Source organism: Ornithorhynchus anatinus, chromosome 2 (genome assembly GCF_004115215.2).
Source record: "Ornithorhynchus anatinus isolate Pmale09 chromosome 2, mOrnAna1.pri.v4, whole genome shotgun sequence".
NCBI classification, from domain to species: Eukaryota; Metazoa; Chordata; class Mammalia; order Monotremata; family Ornithorhynchidae; genus Ornithorhynchus; species Ornithorhynchus anatinus.
Window position 1 is genome coordinate 87,009,058 of NC_041729.1, and position 19,157 is coordinate 87,028,214.

A 19,157-nucleotide genomic window follows, 5' to 3' on the forward strand; every position below is an offset into this window, starting at 1 on the left:
AGAAATCTTCCCAAGTGGATATTAAAGGAAAAACTCAAAGTCCAACAAATAGAAGCAGAGAAACCTAGAGCTTAGCAATCCTAGATATGTAACTTAGTACCATTTCCCTGCCTGTACACGTTGTTAATAAATATAAGATATCAAGCACTTCAACAGAATCAGCTAAGTAACCACTGAATTCTTCTATGCTTTAAGCATTATCTCCCCAAATCCAAGAGATGTTTATCTTTTTCAAATAGTGTTTTATCATACATTGATGGGTTTGGAAACTAATTAATATGATATTATTGGAAGTTAATGGATGAGGAAGAAAGAGCAAACTCCAGTTTTGGTGGAAAATGCCCTTAAATTTACTCTCCTAATTAAGCCCATTTTATTTTTCTCAGTTGGCTACCTTCAAACAAAAAGGCTCTGGAAGTTGACTGATTACAAATGTTTTCACAATAACTCTTTAGCTTTTAAATCTGAAGACTCATTTCTTTTTTTAAAAATGCAGCTTTGAAAGTGTCCATTCCTTATAGTCTGTAAAAGCCCCCAGAAGTTTTTTGTTTTGCAAGCAGATCTTATTCATCAAGACACATCAAGATAATTGTCACGACTTAAATTTCTAAAAGAAACCAAGGAACCCTTGGCATACGGGTAAAACTTTCTTCTGTTTTACTGGCATAATGCCTTAGCCTGAATATTTTGTACTGTACGTTGCTCCAATTTTTTTTTTTTTTTGGCCTCAGGGACAGGAAATGAGAAAACAAAATGCATTCAGTTTAGAAACTGCTTGGTTTTTTTTTCAGGGGGGTGGGGGAAGTAAGGTTCTGTGAATCTTAATATGCTCATAAGAAAAAGAGGAAAGATGAGTATTGCTACACTGTTCCTCAGAAAGAATCATTAACAACATACTCGGACCCTGCCTCATCTTCAAAGTCCTGCTGAAATCTCACCCCCGGGAAGCCTTCCCCGTTAATTTTTCTTTTCGCTAGGTCACATCCTCCAAGTTACCACCTCAGGAAGTTTTTGTGCTATTTCTGCACTTATGGAGACTATGTTCTTCAATCCTTCAAGCACAGTATCCTTCTGAACTTGTCAGTTTACACACTATACAATGCAAGCACTTACTCATCTACATACCTACATATTGAGCACATATTGTGCGGTGAGCTCTTCTTCAGGCATTTGAGAGAGAACAGTGTAGTCCATCTTTCCATTCTTTCTCCTACATGTTTTGTGTGGCCATCTTCTTGAGGGAAAGGTTCATGCCATTTAATTCTTTTTTTTATTTAATGGTATTGGTTAAGCATTTACGGTGTGCCAGGCGCTATAGTAAAGTGCTGAGGTAGATACAAGCTAATCAGGTTGGATCTAGTCCATGTCCCACATGGGGCTCACATTCTTAATGCCAATTTTAGAGGAAACCGAGGCACAGAGAAGTGAAGTGACTTGCCCACGGTCACACAGCAGAGAAAGGGTGGAGCTGGTATTAGATAGAACCCAGGTCCTTCTGATTCCAGTGCTCTTTCCAGTAGGTCATGCTGCTTCTCGTTGTGCTCTTGCAAGCTCTTAGTGCACCCAGTAAATTGATTGCTATTATGGCATTCAGTCCCTCTGCCTTTTGCCCTCTCATCTCCCCTCCCTCCAATGCTGATGGAGGAATGGATTGCTTTTCCCTACTCCAGGGTGGATAATGATTATGATAATAATTGTGGTATTTGTCAAGCACCTACTATGTGCCAGGCACTATACTAAGTACTGGGATGGATGCAAGCAAATTGGGTTGGACACAGTTCCTGTCGCACGCAGGGCGCACAGTCTCAACCCTCATTTTACAGATGAGGTAACTGAGGTACAGAGAAGTGAAATGACTTGCCCAAAGTCACACAGACACGTGACAGATCCGGGATTAGAATTCATGACCTTCTGATTCCCAGGCCCATGCTCTATCCACTATGCCATGCTGCTTCCCAATGGTGGATCTGGAGAGCCCTTTCTCTTAATTAGCTGCGCTTATCTAGTCCCACATGGGAGTTCCCTGAGAAGCAGTGTGGCTCAGTGGAAAGAGCCTGGGCTTGGGAGTCAGAGGTCATGGGTTCAAATCCCGGCTCCGCCACTTGTCAGCTGTGTGACTTTGGACAAGTCACTTAGCTTCTCCGTGCCTCAGTTACCTCATCTGTAAAATGGGGATTAAGACTATGAACCCCATGTGGGACAACCTGATCACCTTGTTTCCTCCCCAGCACTTAGAACAATGCTTTGCATATAGTAAGCGCTTAAAAATTGCCTTCATTATTATTATTACTATTACCTGACTTGTGCAAGTGTCCAGGAGTTTCCTTTGTGATTTAGGACACGGAAATCTTGGCACTTAATACTGAAGAAGAAGAGACTGGAAAGATGAATATGTGCATAAGTAAATGGTAATTGGCATTAATGACTAATAGTAACTGGTTGAACTGGCCTTTTCTACCTCTCCAGGACGCCCCCCCAGCCTAGATTTTAATATATGTTGCAGTATCCAAGTGCTTCCATTCCTTCTGCCTTCCACTTTTTTTTTAGGTGGGGAAGGGGAAGAAGGAGTCCTGGGGTGGATTTGCAGGAAGAAAAAGTGGTCACTCCAAAGAGACTATGAGAGGGTAGTTAATACTTAAAACAAATGAAAAAAGACTAGTAAACAGGGAATGGATTAAGTATCTCCTAACCTCCTGATTTCTATTGTTACCCATTGATTAAAAATAACACATCCTTTTATAGAGATTAACAATATCAGAAGGAATCTGGCCTAATGGAAAGACAGGAAAACTTGACTGCTGCCTGCCAAGTCACTTAAATGATTTGTGCCCCAGTTTTCACATCTATAAAATGGGGATTAAATACCTGTTCTCCCTCCTTTTTAGACTGAGTCTCATGTGGGACAGGGACTGTGCCCAACCTCACTGTCTTGCCCAGCTCTTACTGAGCTTGGTACTTTATAAGTGCTTAACAAATACCACAGTGATTATTATGACTATTGCTGTTTTGGCACAAATTGGAACATTGCACTCTGAGGATTTTCTGCTTTTTCCAACCAGGAAGCTTGTATTTCCCTGTGGCTTTGAACTTTTCAATCTTGCATTGTTGTAGGGAATACACTGCAGTCTAAATCATCCATAGAGCACGTTGGCTAGAGTGGACAGAGCCGTGGATTCCATTGTCTGCTTTGGTAATGATGTTCTAGGTGACACTGTTCAGGGTTTTTAAGGATTAAAACAAAAAATAAACACTGGTTTCTCCCTTTACTGGGGCCAGTGAATAGTGCAATGTCTCAGCTCCTTGTTTTTGGCCTGAACAAGGAGAAGAAGAGGCATTGGGATCAGTCCTGAATATCCTTGGGAAATAGAGATGGGAAGACACTGTAAGAATACAAAATCCAATGTTGGACATGACTTCAATAAAAGGGTGTTCTTCATTCCTTTATTTTGAATCATAAAGAACATTTTAAGATTAATGCACAGTATTATAGAAGTAATGCTTTTTTAGAGAGGCCTAATGTTATTCCCACTGATTTGAATGAAGGAGGAAGCCTAAAATAAAGGTGGTTTTTATTTTGGGAGATGATCATAGTTTTAATTTTTGATTTTTTGATTGCTAGAAAGGAAGATGTGCTTCGATCCCTTCCCTCCTGCCTCCCTTCCATGGCCCCATCATACAAACATCCAATTCATTAACATTTCTGCACTGTATGTGAAACTCTCCTGTTGTGACTCTGGGGTCCAAATCCACCTGCCCAGTAGATTCCCAATAATGCTGCATTTTCATGGGGAGAAATGGAGTGACTTGGGTTAAAATATTTCAGAAAACTGCTGAGAAACCATTGACTCTAGTGCTGCCTTTCTGCAGCAGCTGAGCTCTGAGTTGCTTAGATATTGGAGAATGTGCTCTTGGGCACATCCCAGTCAGTGGAAGCTAGATGGCCGCTCATAGAGTGGGGAAACTTGAAAGTTCAAAATGTTTTTCATAATCCTCGCTATTTAGGCTTTTAGGAACAAAATTATTATTTTGAAGAGCTTTATCTCTTTAAAGATTAGCTGCAAATAATGCGAACCAGTGACACATTTGGTTGCCCAGGAAGTGTTGGAAATGTTTGAGGGCATATTTAAACAAGTGAGTATTTAAATAAAGTGCTTAGTACAGTGCTTTGTACACAGTAAGTGCTCAGTAAATACAATTGAATTGGGTGAATTACAAAGGAAAACCAAAGAGGATGAAAATGGAATGTGATAATCTCTCCTATTTTTGATTTAGTGGTGTTCTTGAGCTTCAAACAGGTTTTGATAGAGAGAATGATTGCGCTTTCACATCGTGCTGTTTTTTTGTAGTGTGGCCTCTCCTAAGTTGTAAAATTAGCTAATTTCAAGGTACCTTCATTCCAGTTCATGCTGATAATATCAACACCTGTTGTCTGTTTTTGTTCTAGATTTGCCATGTTCTGAGGGCACGTGCTTTGGGGATATTTTCCAAGCAACAGACATTTTTTCTTCTTCAAGGAAACCTGCATTTATCCAGCAGTGCCCTGGCCAGATTTCATCTTGACTACCATGTGGAGTTGGGGGTGGGGAGGTCTACATTTTTCTCTGCTTGAAAATATTCACATAAGTTTTTAACCAAAGTTTCATGTCCTCTGAAACGCTCAGCTCTTTGTGGCCGGGGAATGTCTGTTTATCGTTATATTGTACTCTTCCAAGTGTTTAATACAGTGTTTTGCATACAGTAAGCAGCAAGGCGTAGTGGATAGAGGAAAGGCCTGGGAGTCAGAAGATCATGGGTTCTAATTCCAACTCCACCACTTGTCTCCTATGTGACCTTGGGCAAGTCACTTTACTTCTCTGTGCCTCAGTTACCTCATCTGCAAAATGGGCATTGGGACTGTGAGCCCCATGTGGGACAGGGACTGTGTCCCACCCGATTTGCTTGCATCCACCCAAGTGCTTAGTACAGTGCCTGGCACAAATACCACAGTTATTAGAAGTATTCTTCCGTGATGAGGGAAGAACTGCAGAGAACAGCAAGAAGCAGAACCACCACAGCCAGAGCAGGAGAAAAGGCCAACAGCTCTGGCTGCCACCCCTGCTGCATTGGCGGACTTTGTGCATTTTCCAGATAAATCAGTCAGTCGTATTTACTGAGCACTTCCTGTGTGCAGAGCACTGCACTATGCGCTTGGGAGAGTACAACACAACACTATAACAGACACATTCCTTGTCCACAACAACCAGAAGCTCAGTAAGATGTGAAACCAATAGCCATGGAAGGGCGAATATTGCGGAGAGCATGGTGTCATCAGGAATGGTTTCTCTTCTTGTCTGCTCTGCCTGGAGTTGCGCCACTCCCTCCCTCAGAGTGCTCCTCTGCTAGTGGGAGAGGATTGGGTCCAGCGCCTGGGGAGTGGGAAGGATGGATGTTGTTGGGAAGAAGGGGTGCCAGTGATGGGGACTGTGGTTATCCTTCAAGAGAATTTTCAACTATATGAAGAGGTAGTTGCTAAAACGTGCTGAAAATCAGTCGGTGGAGTTTGAGTGCTTATGGTGAGCAGGAAGCTTATAAGCACTTAAGAGACTGCAGCAGAGTAAGAAGGCAGAATCCCAGGCCTCAGTCTAGTGGGGACAGACACGAGGACATATTACAGGTAGGCAAGACAACTAGGTATAAGGATTAGTAATTGGGGTGGAGGTGGGCTGAGTATCAAAGTGCTTAGGGTAATTGGGCTCAAGTGCATAGGTGACACCGAAGGAAGGGGAAATAACGGAGAGATGAGGGGTTAGGGCAGGCTTCCTGGAGGAGGTGTGGCTTTAGTAAGGTTTTGAGGATGGGCAGAGTGCTTTAGTAAAATGGAGGTTTAGTGTATCTGTGATTATCACTAAAACTAGCTTTGAAGGGAGAAAGAAAGAGCTGGTCAATTTTTTGCTGATGTCTCTGTGTTCGTTGGACAATTTAGGGCCCATCTCTGAAATCTGCTCACCTTAGGCAGCTTGGTGTAGGGGCGGGGTAGAAACACAAGAGGACAGGACAGGGAAAAGGAGTGTACAGGGACAAAAAAGAGTGACAGATGGAGGAAGAGAGATAAGGGATTAAAGAAGATAGGGAAAACGGGAGAATGGGGCAGAGGAGTGAAGAGCAGAATTCACCTTCCCTTGCCCCTCTCATCACTGCTCCTGCTGTCCCCGGAGCCGCTTCCATCCTGCAGCTGCCATCACGATCGATAGGTTCCCTTCTTCCTCCCCGCCCCCAACCTAACTGAAGCAAAACCTTCACGAGTCTCATGCTGTAGGGTCGTGACAGGTCACTGAGAATACCATGACATTTGTGTCTATTTTTGGCCATCTTGCCACTGTCTGTAGTCCTGGTGGTCCCAGAGGGTCCTTCAGCGACCCAGTTGGGGTTGGGGCCATCTTGGGGTTTAGGTCCATTTCAGGGCAGGTCTGGGGCCTGGCTTAGTTCAAGGTCCATCACCCAAACTTCCAGGCGGAACCCAGGATCCCAGAAAGAGAAGGTGCCGCGTCTGGTTAGTTTCCACCCTGCTCCAGGCCTGTCACCAGCTTGGGATGTTTGTGAAAGAGATGGGGAGTTTGGCTTGTGAGAAAGCCTGAAGCTCAATAACTACCATTGATGACGAAGCCAGGTCTTCAGTTGGCAAAGCAAATTAATGAATTGGAACAATTGTATGGATTCCTCAGGCCAAAAAACTTCCAATTCAGAACACTTTTGCCCTAGTTACTCCCGTTTGTGTGCGCGCGCACGAGTGCGTGTTGAAAGAGGTTAGTTGAACCTGAGATTTTTGAACGAAAGTGGTTGTAGGGACTTCAGGTTTATAAAGACTTAGTAGACCTTCATTTGCAGAGATTGATTTAGCGATTTTGAAAACTTTGAATTCTTCTTCAATAGGACAAGGAATGATCAGCTTACCTCTTCTAGCTCACTTGTTCCAGGATAATCTGTGATTCATTACTTTTAAAGATGGCTTAAGTGAGTTTTGAGAAACTGAATACACATTCCGTTTATTGCTGACTAGTGTAATACAATTCTTGAATGCCTTTCTAAGTTCCATATGCCAGTCCCCAGAGGGAGGGAGTGTGTGAGACTTTTATGTGCTTTGGACCTGCTTCTGAAACTGTAAACAAGATGCCCCGTTCTATGTGTATCCGTGTCAGAAAGATGAAATGGCAGTGGCCGTGAGCTCATTTAAGCATTTTCCTTGTTCATTTTCAGTTGCTGTAACAGAGTGATTAGATTTTGGTTTCCTTCTAGATCCAGTCTTATGCAGAGAAGCAGCGTGGCTCAGTGGAAAGAGCACGGGCTTTGGAGTCAGGGCTCATAAGTTCGAATCCCAGCTCTGCCACTTGTCGACTGTGTGACTGTGGGCAAGTCACTTAACTTCTCTGGGCCTCAGTTCCCTCATCTGTAAAATGGGGATGAAGACTGTGAGCCCCACGTGCGACAACCTGATTCCCCTGTCTCCCCCAGCGCTTAGAACAGTGCTTGGCACATAGTAAGCGCTTAACAAATACCAACATTATTATTATTATTATTTAAAAATGTGCAGTATGAAACAACACATTTGTTGGTGGGAAATTTCTTTTTCCAGGAGAAAAACTGTCATCTTTTTAATCTGTTGGAGAGAAAAATTGCTACTCTTTTACAAAGAGTATTATTGTGAAAAAATCTTCCCTTGCATCTGGATTTGTTTTGCAATCAGATTTTAAGATTAAAAAGCAAGAAATCTGGTTTTTTTCCTTGTTCCTTTTCTTCAAAAGTAATTTTGCAATTGTGTGCACTTTGTGCTCACAAGTCATGGTGATATCAGAATCACTCTCTGTACGGGCCCAAGTACCTTTCTATGTATATGTTGTAATCACGTATAGTTACAACCAATTCATTCAAGTCTATATGTATTGTATATTAGTGTGTTAGGTTGCATTTTTTCCTATGCTGATTTTAATATTTTTGAAGGACTAACTCAAAGTTTAGGAAAAGAAAACCTCGATCATCACCATCAGTGGATTTATTGAGTACTAACTATGTGCAGAGCACTGACCTTAACTTGGGAGAGTACAGTAAAACGGAGTTGGCAGACCCGTTCCCTGCCCACGACAAGCTTAGAGTTTAGGGAGATTGATAGGAGTGGGATGTTATGGACAGGACCTAGAATTATAGATTTACCGACCTCAGTTCTCCCCTTCGCATTTAGGAGAGGGTTCTTAGTGAACAGTCTTAAGCACAGAGGGGAGAAACATTGGTGACCCCCTCTATGAGGACACATTTATTCAGGGGGGTCCGTAGGGAACACATCTGCTTCCTGATCCTGGTGTCTCCTGTATTTGCCAGCAAAACTGGTTCCCTGTCCCGTTTGAATAACAGCTCTGGGAAGTGGGGAGAGGAAGAAAGGAGGGATGGGGGAGGTGTGTTCAGTGCAGCTGCAACATCTTCAGTGTATTGCATAGTCCCACTTGTATTAGACCAGTCTTCCCAGGGGCTGTGGGCCAGAGATGATTGGGGCTGGTTCAGACCTCTTCAGGTCACTGTTGCTGTACTACTAGATAATAACCTTATTGAGGGCAGAGAATGTGTGTCTTCTCGCTTCTCTTCCAAGAGCTTAGAACAGTATTTTGTGCTCAGTGAATAGCACAGATTGACTGAAGGGGAAGACCCAAGTTGAGAGTCACATCGGGACTTCCTTTGGGTCCCAAGAAAGGAAATGATGATCAAACTATATTTGCCTTGCTTTCAGGAAGAAGTCATGTTCAAGGGTAGGAATTGGAAATTCCTGCCTACGTAGCTTTATTGTGATTATTGAGTGCCAGGCTCACCAAGCATCTTCTCCACCCACCCTTTTTCTCACCCTCTTTCCTCACTTTGCCTTCCCAACCTGGGGCAGGAAATCAGCCTTACCATATTAGCAGACTCGATACCTGGAAAGTTCTTGAGGCATACATCTACTCTCTCATCTGGGTTGTCAGTTTTTCTTCGTAACACTTTTCCCTTTGCCCAAAGCCTTTCGTATCCAGTGTGGCTTAGTGGAAAGAGCACAGGGTTGAGAGTCAGAGGTTGTGGGTTCTAATCCTGCCTTCGCCACTTGTCTGTGTGACCTTGGACAAGCCACTTAACTTCTCTGTGCCTCATCTGTAACATGGGGATTAAGACTGTGAGCCCCATGTGGGACAACCTGCTTACTTTGAATCTACCCCAGCTCTTCGAACAGTGCTTGGCACATAGTAAGCGCTTAACAAATACCATAATTATTATTAATTTATTATTATTATATCCAAACATGTTGCATGGGACCTTAAAGTTAGTGTTCCTTTGTGGTCTGAAATTACAGGCCTGAAATCGTGGTTCAGCAATGGAATCAGGCTTCTGGGTGGAGTGGTGGAAAATTACTTTTAGAGAAAAGGAACAAGAAAAACCAGGGGTTTTGTTTGTAATCTTCAAGCTAATTCAAAAACAAGTTGAACTGGACATGGAGTTTCCTGCATTCCTTTCAAGTGGATATTCTTTGAGAGGGAGTAGCGATCTTTTTTTAACATAGAAATCAGTTGAAACACTGAAGGTCTTCATCCATGTTCCTCTCCTCCCTCCAGTGGCTCTGTTGAATTTGGAACTGCACCTTTCCAATTTTGTATGGAGCAGAAACTAAAATGGGAAGCCAAAAACAAATCGAACTTTGCACTTGACTAGAAAGTGTAGCCCCTCCCAACATTCTATAACGCTACTTCAGCACCCAACTTTCACTCTCATTTGTGAAAACAATTTCAGGGATTCAACTTAATAGATCTGTAGTGGCATGGATATGTTATCCCCTCACTGTTGAATCTATAGCTGTTTAAAGGTAGACACAAAGCATCCCTAACCCATATAGATCGTTGAAATGGCATAATTTTAATATTCAACTTCACTTACAGGTTTTTTTCCCTTCAGAGAAAATAGCGGTGTTAGGGTCGGTGAATGAGTGATTGTTTGGATTTGAGGTGGACTGTAAGTGGTCAGACATCCCATATTAGGCAGGGTTAGTTAGTCACAAAACAAAAATGCTTTCTTTCCCCCACATTCTACTCTCTGAACTTCAGAGGAACCTCCAGATGTTCCACTTTTGGCCAACGTAGTAGTGGAGGGAATGGCAAAATGTCCAGTGAGGAGCAACAAGAGCAAGTGGGGTGAAGCAGAGATGATGCAGAACAGCCTCCCCTCATTACTTCCTAAGCCCTCATTTCCCCAACCACCCTTCCCTCACCATCGACACTCAATCGATTGTATTTCAGTCAATCAATGGTATTTATTGAGTGCTTACTGTATGCAGAGCACTGTACTACACACTTGGGACACTGCAACAGAATTAGCAGACACATTCGCTGCCCATAACAAGCTTAAAGTCTGGGTGGGAGACAGAATTAAATTGAATAAGTAATTTATAATATATAATTTAAAGATGTGTACGTAAGTGCAGTGGGGTTTGGGGTGGGCAAATAATCAAATGTCCAAAGGTCACAGACCCAAGCGCATCGATGATGTAGAAGGGAGAACGAGCTGGCGAAAAGAGGCCTTAATCAGGGAAGCTGTCTTGGAGGAGATGTGATCTTAATAATGCTCTGAAGGTGGAGAGTGTGGTGGTCTAGCTTATATGGAAGGGGAGGAATTCCCAGACTAGGGGGACGATGTGGCAAAGGGATTGTCGGTAAGATAAACGGGATCATAGCACAGTGAGTAAACTGGTCCTAGAACATCAGCATGTGTGAGCTGGGCTGTAGCAGGAGATTAGTGAGGTGAGGTGGGATGGGGCAAGTTGAGTGTTTTAAAGCCAGTGGCTAGGAGTTTCTGTTTGCAGAGGTAGGTGGGCAGCCATTGGAGGTTCTTGAGGAGTGAGGAGACATGGACTGAACGTTTTTATTGATGAGTGATCTATGCAGCAGAATGAAGTATGGCTTGGAGTGGGGAGAAACAGGAGACTGGAAGATCAGCAAGGAGTCAGTTGCAGTAGTCAAGGTGAGATAGGATAAGTGCTTGGGTCAGCTTGGTAGCAGTTTTTGGATGGAGAGGAAAGGGCAGATTTTAGCAGAGAAGTGACATATTTAGTGACAGTTGGAATAGGTGAGTGGAATGAGAGAGATGAGTCGAGAACAACGCCAAGGTTATGGGCTTAGTGGATAGAGCATGGGCCTGGGAGTCAAAGGGTCCTGGGTTCTAATGCCGGCCTCGCCGACTGCCTGCTGTGTGATCTTGGGCAAGTCACTCTACTTCTCTGTGCCTGTTACCTCATCTATAAAATGGGGATTGAGACTGTGAACCCCACATGGGACAGGGACTGTGTCCAACCCTATTTGCTTGTATTCACCCCAGTGCTTAGTACAGTATCATCATAGGGAGGATTGTGGTGTTGTCTACAGTGATGGGAAAGACAGTGGCTGGGGGGACAGGATTTGGGTGGGAAGATAAGAAGTTCAGTTTTGGACATGTTTAATTTGAGGTATTGGCAGAACATCCAGGTAGATATGTCCCAAAAGCAAGAGGAGATGTGAGATTGAAGGGAAGGTCAGAGGTCTGGGCTGGAGATGTAGATTTGAGGGTTTACTGTGTTCAGACCACTGTATTAAGAGCCTAGGAAAGTACAGTTTAACAGAGTTGGTAGACAAGTACCCTGCCCCCGGAGAGCTTACAGCCTAAACGGGGAGAGGTGCACTTAGCTGAGCTCCCCATAATGATAATGATAATGATAATGATAATAATAATAATGGTTTTAAGTGCTATGTGCCAAGCACTGTTCTAAGCGCTGGGGTAGACACAAGGTTCTCAGGTTGTCCCATGTGGGGATCTCAGTCTTAGTTCCCATTTTACAGATGAGGTAACTGAGGCACAGAGAAGTTAAGTGATCTGCCCAAAGTCACACAGCTGACAAGTGGATAAGCACTTTGATACTCACCCCAGCCTCAGAGCACTTAATGTAAATATTGTTATACTCCTGTATTACCCCTATCTGTAATTTATTGTAATGCCCGTCTCTCTGTAAGCTCCTTGTGGGCAGCGATTTGTGTCTACCAACTCTTATACATTTCTCAAACTGTTAGTTTAGTGGTCTGCACTCAGTAAAAGCTCAATAAATACCATTGATTGATTGATTGCTGTCACCAGGTTCACCACAGTTGCTGTCAACTCTGCCCCCCGCCCCCCCCCCCAAGCCACGGGCTTCATATCTGGTTTTTAATTCCGGCTCCACTGTGGGACCTTGGGCAAGTCATTTCACTTCTCTGTGCCTCAGTTCCTTCATCTGTAAAATAAGGATTGGGACTGTGAGCCCCACGTGGGATGGGGACTGTGTCTGACCCAATTTGCTTGTATCTACCCCACTGCTTAGGACAGTGTCTGGAACGTAGGAAGCACTTAACAAATACCATTTTCATTACATTATTGGGGGCAGGAGGGCCCACGACTGATATGCAAGTGGTGGGGGAGGCCCGACTGCATCTGTGGGGGAGGCCCGACTGCATCTTGAGAAGCAGCGTGGCGCAGTGGAAAGAGCACGGGCTTTGGAGTCAGGGCTCATGAGTTCGAATCCCAGCTCTGCCTCTCTGTGCCTCAGTTCCCTCATCTGTAAAATGGGGATGAAGACTGTGAGCCCCACGTGGGAACACCTGATTCCCCTGTGTTTACCCCAGCGCTTAGAACAGTGCTCTGCACATAGTAAACGCTTAACAAATACCAACATTATTATTATTATTATTATCTGTTTTGGGGTCCCTCTTCTGATCCTGCTGTTAACCTCTGCCTGCCTCTTAGTGAGTGCGTAATTGTGGGGTTATGGGAGTGGGTCTTGGCTGACTCGGCCTGGAACTCTGTCAGTCTCTTTCTTTTCTCTACTCCTTCTAGCCCTATCCTTTCCTCCTCACTTTTGCTTGGATCCTTAACCCACTCCTCTGTCTCACTAGGAGCTCTCGGAAATATAATCATCGTATCTTTACAAGATTGAGGTGACATGTAGTGCTAAAAATCAGGACATTAATATCAGTTAGCAAATAAAATTTCCATTTGCTTGACAAGAGCAATAGGCAGAAAATAGGCTTGATGAGATTACCTCACCTAGTCAAGATCTTTGAGAGAAAAAGTAATGTGTCATTAGGAGATAGAGGTAGTAGGAGAATACCTATTAACTGCAAAAATAAGATAGGAAATGATTTTCTTTGGGTTGATCAGTAGTGATGGAAACTGAATGAGTTGGGAGGTTAGTTAAGATGGGTATTCCTGAGAATCAGGTTAGGAAGTTGCCCTTGCTGCCAGCTTCTTTCTTCTGCCTAATTATTGGAGCCACTACTCTGCCTTGCACCTCCTTGGCAATTGGACTGAATGGTCATTCTAAGTTAACAAGTGGACAAATTGGTGGCTGGGAGTTCATAAATATTCCAAATAGCCTGTGCATCTTGAGCCTTGACATTTATGGGAGTGCAAGAACCATGGGTAATCTGAGCCACGTCTTCCCATCACTATGAATTACTCAACTTGATGGAGAGTGAAATTTCTTCTGTGCCCTAATATCTCCTTATTCCTTGCCCCTTTATTTCTCTGAATCATGCGAATCATACTGAATGTTGTTGAAAATATCATTTTACTCCAATTTCTGCCCTGGTGGGCAAATTATGCTCAAGAAAGCCATTAACATAGATGGTACAATAAATACATTCTTAACATCTCCCTTCTGCTGCTGAGAAATTTGGAGAGGTTGATTTCTGGGGACAAATGGTTTAGATTGTTTACCTGGATCTCAAAGTATTTTGCAGTGAGATTTTGTCAAGCCTATCTGCTGTGTGAGTGTGGAAATTTGCCAGTAATATTCCCATTAAATTGTACTTTCCTTGAGGGTACATTCAGTGAATTAGTGATTGATTGAGGAAATTGCCAAATTGACGAGTTTACTGACTTGAAGTTTAAAGAGCCAACTCTTGTTCTTGGATGAAAGCTATTTATCAGTCTATGAATCAATGATATTTACTGAGTGTTTACTGTGTTCAGAGCTCTCTACTAAGCTCTGGAAGAGTATGATACAATGGAATTGATTTGACATGCTCCCTGCCCACATGGGAGTTCACAGACTAGTAGGGAGATTATAGATTAGCTATATCTCTGGGTAAAAACAAACTGATGTTATCCTTGGGGATACTTGAGCAGTAACCTGAATAGAGGGTATTAGATGCCAGTATGTTAAAATAGAGTCTTTGTGGTTCTTTTTCCCAGGAGCAGAAATGAAGGTGGGGCATTTGATGATATTTCAGCAGCTGCCGAATATGCACAGTGACACAGACTGTTAAAATACAAAATCCTAACCCCAGAGTGGGTTTAGAGTAACCGAGATAAATGGCTATTGATGGTAGGATATCAGGTGACGAAACTGTTTAATGATGAAGTCAGTAAATGTATCTCGTGATGTGTCAAGAGTTTACATCCGATTCTGAACTTTTGATGCCTATTTTTTGCCTAAAGTTCTACAAAATCTCTAGACAAAACAAATTCTCTTGTAGTAGGCTTGATCAAGTGTATCCTAGATTTGATTTTTGCTGTCACAGATAGTTCATTAGAAATACTGCCTTTCTTCAATTTGTGTGAGGAAATTTAACGTTCAGTCCACCTCCTGCTTCCTCTTTTCATGTCTATTTCTTCTGTCTAGTCTCTCTTCCTTTCTATCTTCTGGGAGCCTGGGACTCTTAAATTTTTTTTTTCCCAAATAGTGAACTCTTTTCTTGTCTTAGTATTTTGGCTGAGAATACCATGTGCTGGCCACTTCTACTCATTGATATTCAGCTTCATCTGTAATGCCTGAGAGCAATAAAAGGGGTTGGAAGTTAGTATAATAAAAGATCAGTTGATGTCCTTCTGAGGAAAAATTTAAATGTCCCCAGTGATATTCCTTCCAGGCGCCTGATTTCTCAAGCCAACTGTACCTCTAAGCCACATCAAATAGGGACCATGTCCTTTGTGATGCTTTATAGCTTTATGAATCTTTATCATGTTGCTGACTTCATAATTAGCTTATTTCTTATTTAATAAGACTTCTGTTTCTATAACGGTTAGGTTTGCTTTTTAATGTGAGCTTCAGGCTGCTTTGGGTTCAAGAGCTTTATCTAGATGCATAAAAATTAAAATTTTAGAACTTTGTCACCATATGTGCCTGAAGTGAAATTGAGTGCTTTTTTATGAACTTGAAAAGCAGTCGACATTCAGGGAGGTCTAAGAAGTTCACTTCCGCAAACCCAACTAAAGTAGATAGTTTAAAAACAAAATTGGGGCCCTAGAAGTGTTAATGTATTTTTGAAGGCTGTGTCAATGAGCAACTAAAATGTGCTTGCCCAGAGTAGCTGCCTTTTCTTGTAACACAGCTGTATGAGATTTTTCCACTTGATTTGAGAATCTGAACATGGGTGTTGTCTTGTGTCACACCCAGCAAGGATTAGGAAGTTTCCAAATCGTAATATGGGGGTGTGGGGGAAGGGAGGGAGAATGGAAGCGGCAGCAGAATCAGTCGGATTATAGCCTACCCTTATTAACCCAATTTGATGAAAGCTATGCACAGATTCTATTCTCCTGGGCATTATGTGGATTGGGTTCTTCCCCAGGTGGGGAATTTATGGTTATTTGAGATGGGGAGGTGTACTGAAGCAGCACATCAAGAAAAAGGTGGCCTCTTCTGCTAGGGTTGTAGTTGACCTCAGCAGGCAAGGCGGACCTCAGCATGTGTGAGTGCAAGGGCAGGAAGAAGAGACCGTAACAATCCCTTGCTGCCTCTTTAGAGTTTTTAATCTTTTCCCTTTCTGATGGGGACTATTGAAAGAAGATAATTTCTAGATCACTGAGGTCCACTGTAATGCTTGAACATTTCCATGCCCATTTCTACCTTTTAAGTGGCTGTTTGAGACCTTTCGATGCTTGATTAAATGTCAGTGTGGTTTTGCAAAATTTTGTAGAATTCCTAGTGGCCTTGAAGTAACATTAAGGTACCCTTTTCCTGCAAGAATGTTGGATGAGGAATAACATTAACTCATGTTCTGTGGGAGTGTCCCGTTTAAAGGTTCTAATCCTGGCACTGCCACTTGTCTGCTGTGTGACCTTGGGGAAGTCACTTCACTTCTCTGTGCCTCAGTTATCTCATCAATAAAATGGGGATTGAGACTGTGAGCCCCACATGGGACAGGGGCTGTGTCGAATCCGATTTGCTCATATCCACCCCAACGCTTAGTACAGTGCTTGGCACATAGTAAGTGCTTTATAAATACTGTAATAACAGTTTAAGAAGCTATTGGAATATCTGAGTTGTCACATCACAAAGAATTGAGTAACGCTGGTGGTGTAGGTCGATAGTAATGGAAGTGCATATTCTATCCAGAATGCTGTATTAAGTACTTGGGAAAGGAAGTATTGACCTGATCTCTGCCCTCTGGGGCTTATAGTCAAGTAGGAGAGACAAATGCTAAAATTAATTACAGATAGAAGGAAGAAATAGTCTATAAAAACATGTGGTACAGAGTGTGTGAGTACCCAAGCGTTCAGGCTACACAGAAATTCTGAAGTAGCAATTGAGGGGGATTTAGTTTGAAGAGATCGAGATTAACGAGATTAGTTTAATCCTGGAGATGTGATTGCAGAAGGGCCTTGAATATGGGGAGAACGGTGGCCTGCTGGATGTGGAAGGGGAGGGAGTTTCAGGAAGAAGGGAGGATGTAAGCGGGAGTGTTGAGAGAGGAGAGAATGAGACATAAAGTGTAAATTGGCTTCAGAGGAGTGAGGCATGTGAAGTAAGATATAATGGGAGAATAGTGATAGATGAATTTGTGGATGAGGGGGCCAAAGAGCGTTGTTGGGGGAAATGTCAGGAATTTATAGGGAAAAGCTAGGGATATCTCCGTTATTGGAGTTTTGGGGGTAATTTTTTTTAACCTAAAGTGACATTTGGTTTGTATTTTTATATTTTAAGATAGAAATTAAAATAGCCTCCAGAAAATATTGAGTTCAAGAAAACTGGGGATCTGGATTGTTAGATGTGAGGAAAAATAGTCATTCATTTTCAGGTTAGTTTTGATTGGCTTGTCATAACTCTTATCACTGTGAAGTAGCAGTGGGGTCTAGTTGAAAGAGCACAGGCCTGGGGCATAGAAGATCTGGATTGTAATCCTGGCTCTGCCATTTGCCTGGTGTGCGACCTTGGACAAGTCACTTAACAAGTCTCAATTTTTTCACCTATAAAGTGGGGATTGAATACCCCTCCTTCTTAAACTGTGAGGCCCATGTTGGGCCAGGACTGTGTTTGACCTGATTATCTTGAATTTACACTAGTACCTAGTATAGTGCTTGGTACATAATAAGGAATTAGCAAATACCGCAATTCTTAGTTATATTATTATATATGAGGAATTTATAAATGGCAGTGCTTTGGAAATGAGTGATAACTGGGATTTTAGTGTATAGAAAGTTTCCTTTTTGTACTAGTATCTGAAACTTTCCTGTGGGCACAGAAATAGCCATTTATAACTGGACAGCAGAGTAAGTGGATTTTCAATATTTGAAAAGATGGATTTTAAGATCTGTTTTCAAAGTGTAATTTTTTTTCCATTTTTCTCATGCCCTAAAGCAAAGAGAACCCAGAATGTCAATTTAATTTGCATTGGAAAGATACTAGGTAGATAAAACAGAAGTGTCATGATTTGAACTTTATGTTTACCTTACTGGTAAACATAAAAAACCCCCTCATGAATGTTGTCCTTCTCCAAAAGATGGGCCAAGAGTGAAATAGTTTTCTTGCACACGTGATCTATAGGTACTGCCAAAACACCCACGGGTAGTTTGGAAAAGGTTCTTTCTAAGAGCCTTTTGTAAAGCATACTTTTCTCTGGCTTTGTGATTTTGCAAAGCAACCCTCCTCTTTTATTTGATGATTATAAATACTTTGTGCTCCTTGAGGAAGAACTGTGCCGTGTAATTAAAAAGTACTTTCCTCGTATTGTTTTCTTTGAAGGAGGGAAGTAATAATCTTGGTTCTACGTAAGGAAAAACTTGAGAAAATTTTATCTTTTCTCCACAGTCTCAAAGTCTGTTACAAAGTTTATCAGACCTTGAAAAAATATCAACAAAAAGCACATTATTAAACCAGTGTTGATAATGTTTGTTTACAATAGACTAGATAATTTTGGTCAAAATGATTTGTAGGCCAGTGACTCGTTCTGCGGTAGGAGAGTTTATCATTGTCTTTGTACAGTAACAAAATTGAAGGTTATTTACTATTCATTCATTCATCATATTGAGCGCTTACTATGTGCAGAGCACTGTACTAGGCGCTTGGAAAGTACAATTCTAGTGCATAGAAAAGTACTAGTACAATTACTAGTGCATATACAAGTAGTGGCTATTTTTCTTGAATAAACTCTTACACACTGGACAGCATTTCTGAGACTGATAGGTCTCCGTGATCTATCATCCAGTTGTGTTCTGTCTATGTAATGAGATCAAAATGGTTACTCCTTGGTATTCATAATTGAAGTTTAAATTCATAGATGAAGGGATGATAATCTGATTTTTATGAACAATGTCTCTATTATTTCACACTTCAGAAAAGTTAGTAATAGTAGTCTGAGTATTCCATTGTCATTCCTCCAGAAAGTAATAATAATAATAATAATAATGTTGGTATTTGTTAAGCGCTTACTATGTGCCGAGCACTGTTCTGAGCGCTGGGGTAGACACAGGGGAATCAGGTTGTCCCACGTGGGACTCACAGTCTTAATCCCCATTTTACAGATGAGGGAACTGAGGCACCGAAATGTGAAGTGACTTGCCCAAAGTCACACAGCTGACAAGTGGCCGAGCCGGGATTCGAACCCATGACCTCTGACTCCAAAGCCCGTGCTCTTGCTTCTTGAAGGCAGTGTTGTCTAACTCTGTGGTATTACACTCTCTCAAATGTTTAGTGCAGTGCTCTGCATATAGTAAGTGCTAACTAGATATAATTACTGGATTAAGCCTATTTAATAAGATTAAGTACCCAAGGAATTTTTCCCTTTACCTAATAAATGGAATTTAAAACTATACAAGGAAGTACAAATAACACAAAAGTTCTTTTTAATTTGGATGCTCAAACTTTGTAAAACCCTGGAGTGAGGGAATGGAGA